The sequence below is a fragment of the Lepus europaeus genome, chromosome 6 (assembly GCF_033115175.1).
Source record: "Lepus europaeus isolate LE1 chromosome 6, mLepTim1.pri, whole genome shotgun sequence".
NCBI classification, from domain to species: Eukaryota; Metazoa; Chordata; class Mammalia; order Lagomorpha; family Leporidae; genus Lepus; species Lepus europaeus.
Window position 1 is genome coordinate 94,806,877 of NC_084832.1, and position 13,682 is coordinate 94,820,558.

The 13,682-nt window shown below is 43.8% G+C and overlaps 1 protein-coding gene across 2 annotated transcripts in view; it reads right to left on the reverse strand.

Moving 5' to 3' along the window:
* ADIPOR2 (adiponectin receptor 2) overlaps window positions 1-13,682 on the reverse strand; it is a 101,700-nt gene that overhangs the window by 73,372 nt on the left and 14,646 nt on the right. The window contains exon 1 of one of the 2 annotated variants that reach the window (XM_062194604.1): window positions 11,570-11,699. The exons of the other annotated variant lie outside the window; for it this stretch is intronic. The gene's annotated coding sequence lies outside the window, so the exon portion shown is untranslated. Of the gene's footprint in view, window positions 1-11,569; window positions 11,700-13,682 lie in introns of those variants that run through there. 2 annotated transcript variants of the gene reach the window in all.

Sequence of the window (13,682 nt, forward strand, 5' to 3'; positions counted from 1 at the left end):
CTGCCATTTGCAATGCCGGCACCCCATATGGGCACCAGTACGAGACCCGACCCGGCTTCTCTACTTCCTGTCCAGCTCCCTGCTAATGTGCCTGCGAAAGCAGTGGAAAATGGCCGAAGTACCTGGGCCCCTCTCGCTCACAGGGGAGACCAGGATGGAGTTCAGGTTCCTGGCTTAAGCCTGGCCTAGACCTGGCTGCTGCAGCCATTTGGGGAGTGAACCAGTGGACAGATCTTTTTTTTTTTTTTTTTTGACAGAGTTAGACAGCGAGAGAAAGGTCCTCCTTCCGTTGGTTCACCCCCGAAATGGCTGCTAAGGCCAGCTGGCCGATCCGAAGCCAGGAGCCAGGTGCTTCCTCCCGGTCTCCCATGCAGGTGCAGGGCCCAAGGACTTGGGCCATCCTCCACTGCCTTCCCGGGCCACAGCAGAGAGCTAGACTGGAAGAGGAGCAACCAGGACTAGAACCCAGCGCCCATATGGGATGCTGGCGCCGCAGGCGGAGGATTAACCTAGTGAGCCAACGGCACCAGCCCGGAAGATCTTTCTATCTCTCCGTCTGTCAATTTGTCTTTCAAATAAATAAAATACATTTTTTAAAATAAATAATTTAGTGGAAGATGAAGCTTGTTATTATAAAGTAAACTGAAAGCATGTTATCACAAAAATTAAAAGAAAAATAAGAACGAAGGGAGAGTGCTGGCATCCCATATGAGTGCCAATTCAAGTCTGGGCTGCTCCACTTCCAATCTAGCTCCCTGCTAATATCCTAGGAAAGCAGCAGCAGATGATCCAAGTCCTTGGGTCCTTGCACCCGTGTGGGTGACCAGGAGGAAGCTCCTGGCTCCTGATAGGCCCAGCTCCAGACATTGCAGCCATTTGGGGAGTGAAGCAGCAGATGGAAGACCTCTCTCTGTTTCTCCTTCTCTCTGTTACTTTGCCTTTCAAATAAATCAATAAAAGGAAGAAGGAAGGGAAGGGGGGGGGGGGAGAGGAGGGAAGAAGGAGGGGAGAGGGGAGGGGGGAGGCAGGGAGGCAAGTACTATTATGTTCTTAAAACTATATATATGAAACACATGAAATCTGCTCTTTACACAAATAAATTTATTTTAAAATATTTAATAATTTAAAAATTTTGTGTATCTACAAAAAGACATGATATCATTTTATACTTACCAGATTTATAAAAATGTTTCTAAAAATCTGACAATGTCATGAAACATTAGGAAATTAGCAAATTCTCAAGTCCTGGTGTTAAAAAATGTGAAGTGAGGGGCCAGCACTGTGGCACAATAGATTAAGCCATTGCTTCAAACACCCATATCTCATATTGGAGTGCTGGTTCGAGTCCCAGCTACTCAGCTTCCAATCCAGCTCACTGCTAATGTACACTGAAAGCAGCAAAAGATGGCTCAAGTACTTGCGTCCCTGCCACCCCAACGTGGGAGACCAGATGAAGTTCCTGGATCCTAGCTCCTGGCTTCTGGCCTGGCCCCAGCTGTTGGGCCCATCTGGGAAATTAATCTGTCAATAGATGGACGGATCTCTACCTCTTTCTTACACTCACCTCTCCTCACTCTACCTTTCAAATAAACAAATAAATCTTCTAAAAACATGCTAAGCGATACAGATTTGGAGAGCAATTTGACAGTAGCCAACACAATTAACTGAGAGGGTACTTAGCCTAGCAATTAAGATGCCTGCATCACATAGGAAGTATTTGGGTCAGATCACTGGCTCTGGCTCCTGACTCCAGCTTCCTGATGATGCAAACCCTGGGAGACAGAAGTGATGGCTCACACATACGGATTCTTGTCACTCACATGGGTGACTCAGATTGCCTTTCTGGCTCCCAGCTTCAGCCCTGGCTCAATCCCAGTTGTTGCAAGCATTAGTGGAGAGAACTAGTTGATGGGACCTCTGTCTGTCTAACTCTTTTTCTCTCAAATAAATAAGGCTAAAAAAAAAAAAAAATTCCCATCAACTTCAAAAACCTGCATCCAAAAATCACACTTCTGGGAAATTTACCCTAGAGGACATTTCAAACTTAATAACCACATACACACAGAACTAAAAATTTCACAAAATCATCTTTACTACCTGCAATACAACCTGATACTTTTCTATTTTAATCCCTAAAGTGGTTTCACAACCCATTAATGGGGTCACAAAGCACAGTTGCCAAAGATCTTAAACTTAGGAACAAAGATTTCTAATCAGGAATATTCAATGTAGTATTGTTCTGAATACAGGGAAAAAAAGTAAACAATCGAAATGCCTATCAATATGAGAATAAATTCAAATTCAACTGCATTCATATAATAGAATATTGTGATTATACAGATCCAAGTGATGACTAGTTACTAGGCTGCACCATATGAAACCACCATTTTTGTAGGTCAAAAATGGTGGAAGTCTCAGCAATTTCAAATGAATCTAAAACACATGTTTCATGAAAGACAAGTTACAAAGTAGAATATCATTTACATAGTTGAAAATAGGCAAAACCATACTATGGAATGTATACCTATATAATAATTAAAAACAGCCATTAGAAATGATCAACACCAAATTCAGGATAACGGTTACTTCTAAAAAGAAAGTGAAATATAATCCAAGGTACTTCAACTGTACATGAAAGTTTTTTTCTTAAAAAAGCAGTAAATACAGGAACATGCTTAGATTTACTACAGCCCTATGTTTGAAATATTTAAAGGAAAAAAAAAAAAAAACTGTGGTAGTGCCAAACAAAACATACATCTTGCAGCCTAAATAAGAGCCAACACCCATACAAATTTATTTCTTCCACTGGCTTGAAACTTTAATGCTTAACCCTCCTTTTAAAATCTAAGACCTCTAACAACAATGAATGGCTTTTATGTAATCCCTTATTAAAATAGTTCCATAACATCACTTATTAAGATTACCTACAGAAAACTGGTCTTGCCCCTTCCTGCTCAGTGCAACATACTTTACCATATTTCTACCTTTGACTTTGCTGCCAAGCAAACTGAAAGTCAATTTTATTCTTAGTCACTGAATTCTGCTGTCACGTGGGAACAAAATATAGGTTTTATTCTTTTCTTGATTTCTCCTTTTTTTTTTAAATATTTACTTATTTATTTGAAAGGCAGAGCTACAAAGGGAGAGGCAGAGAGACAGAGGGCTTCAATCTGCTGGTTCACTCCCCAGATCGCCGCAACAGTTGGAACTGAGCTGATTCAAAGCAAGGAGCTTGCTCTGGGCCTCCCACAAGGGTGTAGGGGTCCAAGTACTTGGGCCATCTTCTACTGCTTTCCCAGGCCATAGCAGAGAGCTGGATCAGAAGTGGAGCAGCCAGGACTAGAACCAGTGCCCATATGGGATGCCAGCACTACAGAAGGTGGTTTTACCTGGTACACCAGAACACCAGTCCCTGATTTCTCCTTTTCATAAACATTTTATTACACTTCTGGATACTTTAAGTTACCAGAAATTCTTCTTGAATGAACTATGATAAAATAAAATTTAAGAAAATAAAAAAGTAAACCTTCTTTCCAATCTGATGAAAGTTTTCACAATGGATCTCACACGACCTTCTCCCTAACCAAAGAAATGGTTATATAACTATGAACATACATTCACTAAACTAAAACTTCAGGACACAGAGGATTAAAGTGACTACGTTGCCAATGAGACATTAACTAATATATTAACAATAAATGCATCCAGAAGAAAAGGCCTAGATGCCCAAAATTGGTTAGTTAACTAAAGCTAATTAATTTTGCCTCTTTAAGATCCTGTGTTTCGGGGCTGATGCTGTGGCATAGCAGGTAAAGCCAACCTCTGCCAGGCCGGCATCCCATATGGGCACTGGTTCGAGTCCCAGCTGCTCCACTTCCAATCCAGCTCTCTGCTAATGGCCTGGGAAAGCAGTAGAAGATAGCTCAATTCCTTGGGCCCTTGCACCTGCATGGGAGGCCCAGAGCAGTTTCCTGGTTCCTGGTTCCAGATCTGCACAGTTGCGGCCATTTGGGGAGGAGCCAGCAGATAGAGGACCTCCCTCTCTCTCTGCCTCTGCCTCTGTGAATCAGCCTATCAAATAAATAAATAAATCTTAAAAAAAAAAAAAAAAGAAAACTCATGTTTCTCATGCTTTGCTTTCTGGTACATTTGTGTATCATGGAAAATACACAAATCCAATAAAAAAAAAAAACTATAAGTCAGCTGTAAAGAAAATTCTGGGGCTGGCACTGTAGTATACAGGTAAAGCCTCCTCCTGCAGTGCCGGCACCCTATAAGGGCACCAGTTTGTGTTCTGGCTGCTCCACCTCTGATCCAGCCCCCTGTTAACCTCCTGGGAAAAGCAGCAGACGTCCAGGTACTTGAGCTCCTACCACCTACCTATATGGGAGACCTGGATGAAGTTCCTAATTCCTGGCTTCAGCCTGGCCCAGTGCTGGCTGTTGCAGCCATCTGGGAAGTGAACCATTGGATGAAGACTGCTGTCTCATCCTGTCTCTCTAAAACATAAATAAATCTTTAAATCCATTTTCTCTTCCATGAGAAAATGTCAGTATCCTTTCCCACAGGTATTTTTTTCCACGCCTGAAGATAATCTGGCAGTTTCCAGAATTTTGTTTACCTTTTCCATTGGTCTAAACACTTACCAATGTCTACTTAAACCAAACAATGATTTTTTTTTTTTAAGATTTATTTATTTGAAAAGCTGGTTATAGCCAGAGAGAGAAATACCTTCCATCCACTGATTCACTATCCAAATGGCCACAAGGACTGGGGTGGACTGGGCCAGGCTGAAGCCAGGAGCTAGAACTCCATCCAGGTCCTCCCACATGGGTGGCAGGGACCCAAGTACTTGCAACTTCTTCCACTGCCTTCCCAGGCATAAAAGCAGGGAGCTGTATTAGAAGTGGAGCAGCAAGGCTGACGCTGTGGCATAGCAGGTAAAGCTGCCATCAGCAGCACCAGCATCCCATATGGGCGCCAGTTGGAGACCTGGCTGCTCCACTTCCAAACCAGCTCTTTTCTATGGCCTGAGAAAGCAACAGAAGATAGCTCAAGTCCTTGGGCCCTTGCACCCACATGGGAGACCTGGAAAAAGGTCCTGGCTCCTGGCTTTGGATCAACCCAGATAAAGAACAGGGTGGGGCCAGCGCTGTGGCGCAGTGGGTTAAAACCCCAGCCTACAGTGCCAGCATCCCATATGGGCGCTGGTTTGAGTCCAGGCTGCTCCACTTCAGACCCAGCTCCCTGCTAATGCACCTGGGAAAGCAACAGAGGATGGCCCAAGTCCTTGGGCCCCTGTACCCACATGGGAGACCAGGAAGAAGCGCCTGGCTTTTGGCTTCAGATTGGCTCAGCTCCAGCAGTTGCAGCCATCTGGGGAGTGAGCCAGTGAATGGAAGACCTCTCTGTCTCTACCTTTCTTGTAGCTCTTTCAAATAAATAATGTTTAAAAAAAAATAGGGTAATTAGCATCCTACAACTGTACACACAATGCACAAGGGCAATATATATTTAAACAACTGAAGTATGCAGCAACAGAAGCACCACCAAGTTATTAAAAATAAGAGTAGGGGCCGACGCCATGGCGCAAATTAATCCTTCACCTGCAGTGCCATCATCCCATATAGGCGCCAGTTCTAGTCCCGGCTGCTCCACTTCCAATCCAGCTCTGCTGTGGCCTGGGAAAGCAGTAGAAGATGGCCCAAGTCCTTGGGCCCCAGCACCCATATGGGAGACCAAGAAGAAGCACCCGGCTCCTGGCTTTGGATCAGCGCAGCTCCAGCCGTTGAGGCCATTTGGGGAGTGAACCAACGGATGGAAGACCTCTCACTCTGTCTCTCCCTCTCACTGTCTAACTCTACCTCTCAAATAAATAAATAAAATCTTAAAAAAAAAAAAAGAGTAGACAGATTTATTGACAAAAACTATCTACAAATATTAATTTTTAAAAACACATTACTATGAACCAAGATAGCACATAGATGGCAAGTTCCCACATAGATGGCAGGAACCCAAGTACTCAGGCCATCTTCCAGTGCTTTTCCAGGTGTGTTAGCAAGGAGTTGCATTAGAAATGGAGAAGCTAGAACTCAAACCAGTGCCCTGATATGGGATTCTGGTGTCACAAGCAATGGCTTAACCAGCTGCATCACAAAGCAATCCCCTACAATTATGTTAAATCTAGATCTTGTAACATTTTGCAAGCTTTGATCTCACTGAATATTAAGAATCACATCAATCCATCAGGGTTGCTAGAGCTCTTTGAACTTCCATGTCACAATAAGCTTCTGAGACTTTACATTCTCATGTCATGACTGATAACAATACAGTGAACACGATATTGCATAATTTCACACACACCAGGTTAAGAGACAGCAACAAAGGATCAGTGTTGTAGTATAGCAGATTAACCCACTACCTGTGATGCTACATCCCATACGGATGCTGGTTTGAGTCCCAGCTGCTCCATTTCCCCATCCAGCTCCTCTCTTGCTAATGTGCCTGGGAAAGCAGCAGCAGATGACCCAACTACCTGGGCCCCTGTACCCAAGTGGGAGACCTGGAAGAAGCTCCTGGTTTCTGCCTGGCCCAGTCCTGACCATTGTGGCCATTTGGAGAGTGAACTAGCAGATGAAAGATCTCTGTCCCTCTCTCACTATAACCCTGTCTTGCAAATAAATGAACAGATCTTAAAGAGAAACAGCAATGCAACTACAGCCAAGATATGTTTGGATTGATAACTGAACTCTACAAGAGAAAATATGGAATGATGCCGGAACTGTCAATGTTGTCACAAAATGTTTCTCAAAGTTCAGCAAGATATTGATTATTGCCTTAATACTCTTCAAAGGTAAAATGAAAAAGAAAAACAGGATGGAAACTCGGAATCTGAGGATAACAACCAATAGCAAGAGACCTGCTAGTGCAATGTGCAACAAGGAAGAAAGACTCCAAACACAAGAAAAAGTTAAAAATGCCATGAAAGTAGTGTCAGCACTGTGGCACAGTGGGCTAAGCCTCTGCTTGCAGTGCCTGCCTCCCATATGGGCGCCGGTTCATGTCCCAGGTGCTCCTCTTTGGATCCAGCTCTCTGCTTATGGCCTGGGGAATCAGTAGAAGATGGCCCAAGTGCTTGGGCCCCTGCACCTGTGTGGGAGACCCAGAAGAAGCTTCTGGCTCCTGGCTTCAGATCAGTCCAGCTCATGTCATTGTGGCCATTTGGGGAGTGAACCAGCAGATAGAAGACCTCTCTCTCTCTGTCTCTCCCCTCTCTCTAATTCTGCCTCTCAAGTAAATAAATAAATCTTAAAAAAAAAAAAAAAAAAAAAAGGGATAACAGAAGAACAACCTCTAACCATGAATGAAAAACTTCCTCAAGACCTGGCCCATTATAAAGCACACAAAGATAAGAACATGATGTTTGCTAAAACATTCAACGCAGTTCTTCCAAATCCTCAGATATGGAAGAAAAAATTCCAAGGAAAGCCTACAGAGGCCTTGATAAAATCAGGAGTACCAGAATATGAAGGGTTAAATGCTAACAATTACATCCCAGGAACAGAAATTCTGAAAGTTAAGAAAGCAGAAGAGAAAGCCAAAAAAATGATAAAGATGGTTGAGGAAGCACCAGTCAGGGAGGAGGATGTCCACAGTCAATGACTTGGCCAGCACCACTCTTTCTGTGACCAGCAAGAAATCTCCAAGAACCTGAACAGCTTGCCCATGGAGAAGCAAAAGCCTAAGGAAAAAAATTAAGTTCTTCCCCCAGGGAAAGCCCCGAAGAGGAAATACTTTGAAACATACAGTGATGAGTAGGGAATTACTTTTTGGAGTAGCCTTCACAAAAAAGTCAAAGTCTAATGAAATAAGACTAGCAATTACAAGGGCTATAAAGATAGTCCAAAAAGAATTTACAAAGAAAACCAAAAACAATCTATTTTCCAGATTCAGAAATACAGAAAAATGGAATTTTATGATGACATGATGTAGCCAGAACATTCAGTTAAAAAATAAGCGTTCCTTTGGAGAAAAGTATCTGGCATACTTTTTGTAAAAAAGACTTCTGTATTTATATGTGTATGCACATATGTACATACATATTTATTTATCTGAAAAGCAGAGTAAAAGAGGGAGGGAGGGAGGGAGGGAGGGAGGGAGGGAGGGAGGAAGAGAGAGATTCCATTTGCTGGTTTACTCCCCAAATGGCCATGGCAGCCAGGTCTTGGCGAAGCTGAAGCCAGGAACTAGGAATTCCATCAAAGGCACTGGAAGCATCAGGTTAATTTGCTGTGCCATGATGCCAGCCCCACACTTTTTTTAAAGGGAAAAGAAAAAAAGTAAACTTCTAAGCAAGTCTTCAGTCCCAAGAAGAACACTAATTTTGACATTAATCTGAAAATCAGCACTGTGTTTTGAAAACTATAAGAAAACTACACCATTAACAACAACTGGTTTGATCCCACTTGAAAAAAAAAAAAAACAACTCTGCAACACAAAAAGTTCAACTGTAAATTATGGACTAATTAATGACAACAGACTGATACTGGTTCATCAGTTGTAATACGCTCATCAATGCAAGATGTTATAACAGGAAACTGGAGGCGAATATGGGAACTTTCTGAACAGCTCAAATTTCTGTAAATCTAAACTTCTCTAAAAAATATTTTTTTAACTCCTCCTATGTAGATAAATTTGAAAGTAAATGTTTGTGCTCATATGTGCAAAGAGAGGTAGAAAGATCTCTGTTACGAGGGATTATCTACAAAGAATTAAACTAGAAAGAGGAGCACGCAGAAGTTTTACACTGCGTACTTCTGGACTGTCTAAACTCCACAATAAGCAGAACAAGGAGAGGCTCTGTGGCAGTGTTTAAGAAAAAAAAAAAAAAACTGGTTTCTGAAACCAGGGCGCCTGGATTGCAATCAACCCCTAGCTGATGAACTTCAGCAGCTACTTTATTCCTCTGTGCATCAGCATTGCCATCTGCAGAACAGGGACCAAGGTAACAGTACATAATCACAGAGCTGCTGCAGGGACTATATTAATACAGCTACGTAAGCGAGGAAACTGTCTAATACCTAGTAGGTGCTCAACAAATATCAACCATTATCATCACATCATCTCTAAGCATCTATTATTTCTGAATTTTCTTTTTAAATTTTGACCAATAGAGGAAAACTTAGCTCATCAAGCCCATTTCTTGAGATCTTAAATGCAGAGGTACAAAAGCATTCAAAGACCAAACAAAAATAATCTGTGATACTAGTATTTGAAAAAGCAGATTTCAGGGGCTGGCGTTTTGGTGCTGTAGGTTAAGTCATCATTTGGAATGCCCAATTCCATATGGGAGGGTGGGTTCAAATCCAGCCTCCTGCTAATGCACCTGGGAGGCAGCAGATGATGGCTCAAGTGCTTGGGCCCCTGCCACTCATGTGGGAAATGCAGATGGAGTTCCTGGCTCCTCACTTCAGCCTGGCCCAGCCCCAACTGTTAAGGCCTTTGGGGGATTGAACCAGCAGACAATCTCTCTCTCTCTCTCTCTCTCTCTCTCTGCCTTTCAAATAAAATAAACCCTTTTTTAAAATAAAAATTAAAAAGCAGATTACAAATCAACATTTAAAAATGAGCTCATTTACACAATCACCAAGATTCGTTAATGAAAATAAAAATGCATAGTATAATTCTGAGTAATCTTTCCTTTCTATTTCATATTTTTCTAATTTTATCCATTTAACATGCATCCCTTTTCATAGAGGCCAGCAAACTTTTTCTATTGAGGATCAAGTAGTGAATATTTTAGTTTTTGCAAGTGATAGAGTCTTTGTCCCGTCTGCTCAACTTTGTCCTGTACTGCAAAGCAACCACAGACAGTACCTGAACAACTGCATAATGGCCATGCTCCAATAAACACTTTATTTACAGAAACAGGCAGCTGGCAGGACCTGGCCCACAGGTTGCAAAGTTTGATGTGATTTATACAAAAGAAAGTGTACCAGCTAAAAATGATAGTATTAATGGAAAATACTTATTCACTTATAAATTTATACAACAAGCCTAGGATTAGAAAAACACACTCTTTCAGGCTCTGGAAATTCGACTATCATCCCCAGTGGCCCAGTTAGAAGAGGAAATCTGTTACTAAGAAGCCCAAAGCACAGATTGGAATGTATACACTGGTGAGTAGCCAGTTACATATATAAGTTATAAGAATGCCTTTTATATTTAATTGGAAAATTTTTTCAAATTTCATAAATCACTACAGATCTGCCACCACACACACATAAGTCTCAACTACTGAAGAACTAATTTTTCCAGATGGTCACAATCAGCATTCTGACAACAAATTTGTAAGAAAGGATGAAAAGGAGCCAGCATCGCAGCACGGCAGGTTAAGCAACTACCTGTGACTCTGCATCCCATATTCTAGCACCAGTTTCAGTCCCGACTGCTCTGCTTCCAATCCAGCTCCCTGCTAATGTGCCTGGGAAAGTGCAGTAAGATGGCTTAAGAGGTGGGCCCTGCCACCTACACGGGAGACCAGGATGGAGTTCCAGGCTCCTGGCTTCTGCCTGGACCATACCTGCCTACCAAGCTGTTGTATCCACTTGGGGGAGTGAACAAGCAGGTGGAAAATCTCTCTCTCTTTTCCCCCTGCTCCCCACCCTGCCTTTCAAATAAAATAAAGAAAAAAAAAAAAAAAAAAGGAAGGATAAGAATATCTCCCCTCAAAAACTAACGCGGTAGGTTGGACAAATTCATTTGTAACATTTCACTAGGAAGTTTTAAGATCACGTAACTTTAAATGCTTTAACAGATTTCTTTTTAAGTGGCGTATGACAGTGACAATAATATAAACTTGAAAACTTCAAACCAACAAAATAAAAGATCATTCTACTAAAAATAATATTGTCAACAAGCTGCTAGGATATCACCGTAGTCTACAAAATCCCAGTTGGATTACTCAACTCTTTCTACCAAAATTCACTAGGATCGTCTCAAGCTGTCAAACTCCAGAGGCAAACGTTTAAATCAAGGTCAGAATCAGAAGCCACGAGAAGAGGGGAAAAGTATCGGTTTCCTATTCAAACTCTCTCACAGACCCCTCAAAACTGATGTGTAACCCTGTTATCACCGATTTCAAGAGTGAGAGAAGGCGAGGAAGACCTTGCCAGCCCGGCCGCTGCAAAAGTAGCTACTAAGCACAACCGTCCGGAGCCGGCCACCAAATTCCTAGAAGTGACACAGGAGACGGACAGCGGGAGAGGGCAGGCGGACTGTCTCTGCGGGCAGGGGCACCCGACGGTGACAGAGCCCAGAGGGCCGGCGGGAGACGCCGAGCTCCGCCGACAGCGGCTGCAGGCAGGGAGACCCAGGCCCCTCACGCTGGCCCCGGCGCCGCCGCACACCGCGCGGGCGGCAGGTCCGAGCTGGAGAGCCAAGCCGAGGTCTGGGACGAGCGCGCGCTCCGGGCCGCGCCGGGGACACTCGCCCCCTCAGCCCTCACCTTCCCCGACCCCGGGCTCTCCCTCCGCGCACGGGAAACGGCGCTCACACTCGAGACGCTCACCCGGAGCTCGTCTCCACCTCGTCGCACGTCTCGGCCTTCTCGGGAACCACAGCTGAGGGGAAGGGGGAGGAGGGGGGAACGGAGGAGGGAGGGGTCCAGCCCGGTCTAACCACCGCCGCTGCCGCCGCCGCGGTACCTCGTCTGGATCGTGCCCGCGCTGCCGCGACCGCCGCCGCCGCCGCGTCTCTCCGCCCCCGCGACCGCACGTCGCCGTGACGCGCATCGCACGAGGAGTTTCGAACCAATAAGACCGCACCCCGTGCGCAGCCGCGCTGGCCCAAACCGGAAGCTGGCCCTCTGGCCGGTCGAAAAGCCGGGTGCATGTTGGGAGTTGTGGTTTGGCCAAGCTTACTCGACGGAAACAGTACAGGCGTCGAAGGACCGAGGAAGGGCGCCGCGCCGGCGCTAGCGCGGCTGTTGGTAGTTCTTTCCTCCCACCTAAAAGGGAAGCAGTTTAGGGCTGAGGAGGAGGCGTCGCCCTGGCTCGCGGACGCTTTTCCCGGTCTCTATGGCTACACACCTTGGGGAGGAGCCAAAACTTAGGGATTTAGGCTGCAAAGTGTCTTTTTGCCAACGGCCGGTGTAATCTAAATTCAAAATTCGAAAGCGTTAGCCCAAAATAATAGCGATTGCCTTCTATTACCTTATTAACGTGTTATGAGTTGTGCTGCACTCACTCGTATAATTGACAATATACGTTTAATTCAGAACACATTTTTAAATGGTTTTAATGGAAGGGTAGATCAGAAACTACTTAAGCGTTGATTGTGTCCACTTCTCCGGAATGCGTGATTTTCTACAAGTGAGCTTTAAATTGAGTTCTAACTCAGAAACCAAGAACAGGTAGGGTTATATACATATTCTAGAAAAGTGTAGGAGTTGATCTCTCTAGAAAGACAGTTTTTTCACATTCAGTTTTAGAAGGAATTTATCATACGATGAAGGATCAAAAGCCTCACTTATCAAAACTTGTTATCGATTAAAGAAGAGTCTTAAGTTTTAGAGAAAGCTATGCCCATTCTCACAAGAGAAATGAACCAGTGCTGGAAAAAGCTTCATGGGTCTCACAATAAAGGAATTGGAGTCACACATGAGGGAAAAAAGAGAGCTCTTCAGTCTGGAAATGTAGAATGAAGAAGGGTTAAAGTTTCCAAAATCACAAAGAGCATGGATAAGGTGGTCTTGACACAGAACTAAGATCCACTTATTTAAGCTTGAGGTAAAATTGGTATAAAGAAAAACTATAGAAACTAATTCCCTTGAAGAGGAAGTTTACCATGAAAATATAAATTGCCTGTTTAAAGTTTCCCTAATTTGTGAAATGCTTCTATGTTTCCAAGTAAAGACACAAAGTTTTTGAGATTGAAATCAAGGAAGACAATTGTCCACTCACAGAATACAGCCTTTTGGGGATTGTGAATTTAACCCATTGTGCCACCTCACAAAGGGCAAAAAATGAGAAGAATGAGATTCTCAGGCTTAATATGGGATCTGCTGAAGATGACAAAGTTGTAGAAAAGAAAGATAATTTTCAAAAAAAAATATTTTTCTAATATTCCAAGCATTTTCTGTATCCCTCTCACTTAATGATTCCACTTTGACAAAATAAAGGGCTTTATGTTAAGAAGCTACTTCTGAGGGCCAGTGCCGTGGCGTAGTGGGTTAAGCTTCCACCTGCAGCCCCAGCCACCCATATGGGTGCCGGTTCCAGGCCCAGCTGCTCCACTTCCAATCCAGCTCCCTGCTAATGCACCTGGGAAGGCACAGGAACATGGCCCAAGTGCTTGGGCCCCTGCCCCCACATAGGAGACCCAGATGAAACTCTTGCCTCCAGTAGACTGGACCAGCCCTGGCTGTTGCAGCCATTTAGGGAGTGAACCAGCAGATGGAAGATCTTTCTCTCTCCCACTTTGCCTCTCCCTCTCTGTAACTCATTCAAATAAAAGCAGCAGCAGCGGCAGCAGCTACCTCTGGAACAGCCCGCCATGTAAGAGAACCTGATCCTTGTCCCACAAAGATTTACACCTTGTTCTCTCCTTGATCTCATCCCCAGACCACTGCTGCCACTCCTCATGTTCATAGAATGATCAAACAAGCCACATCCTTTCCTCAG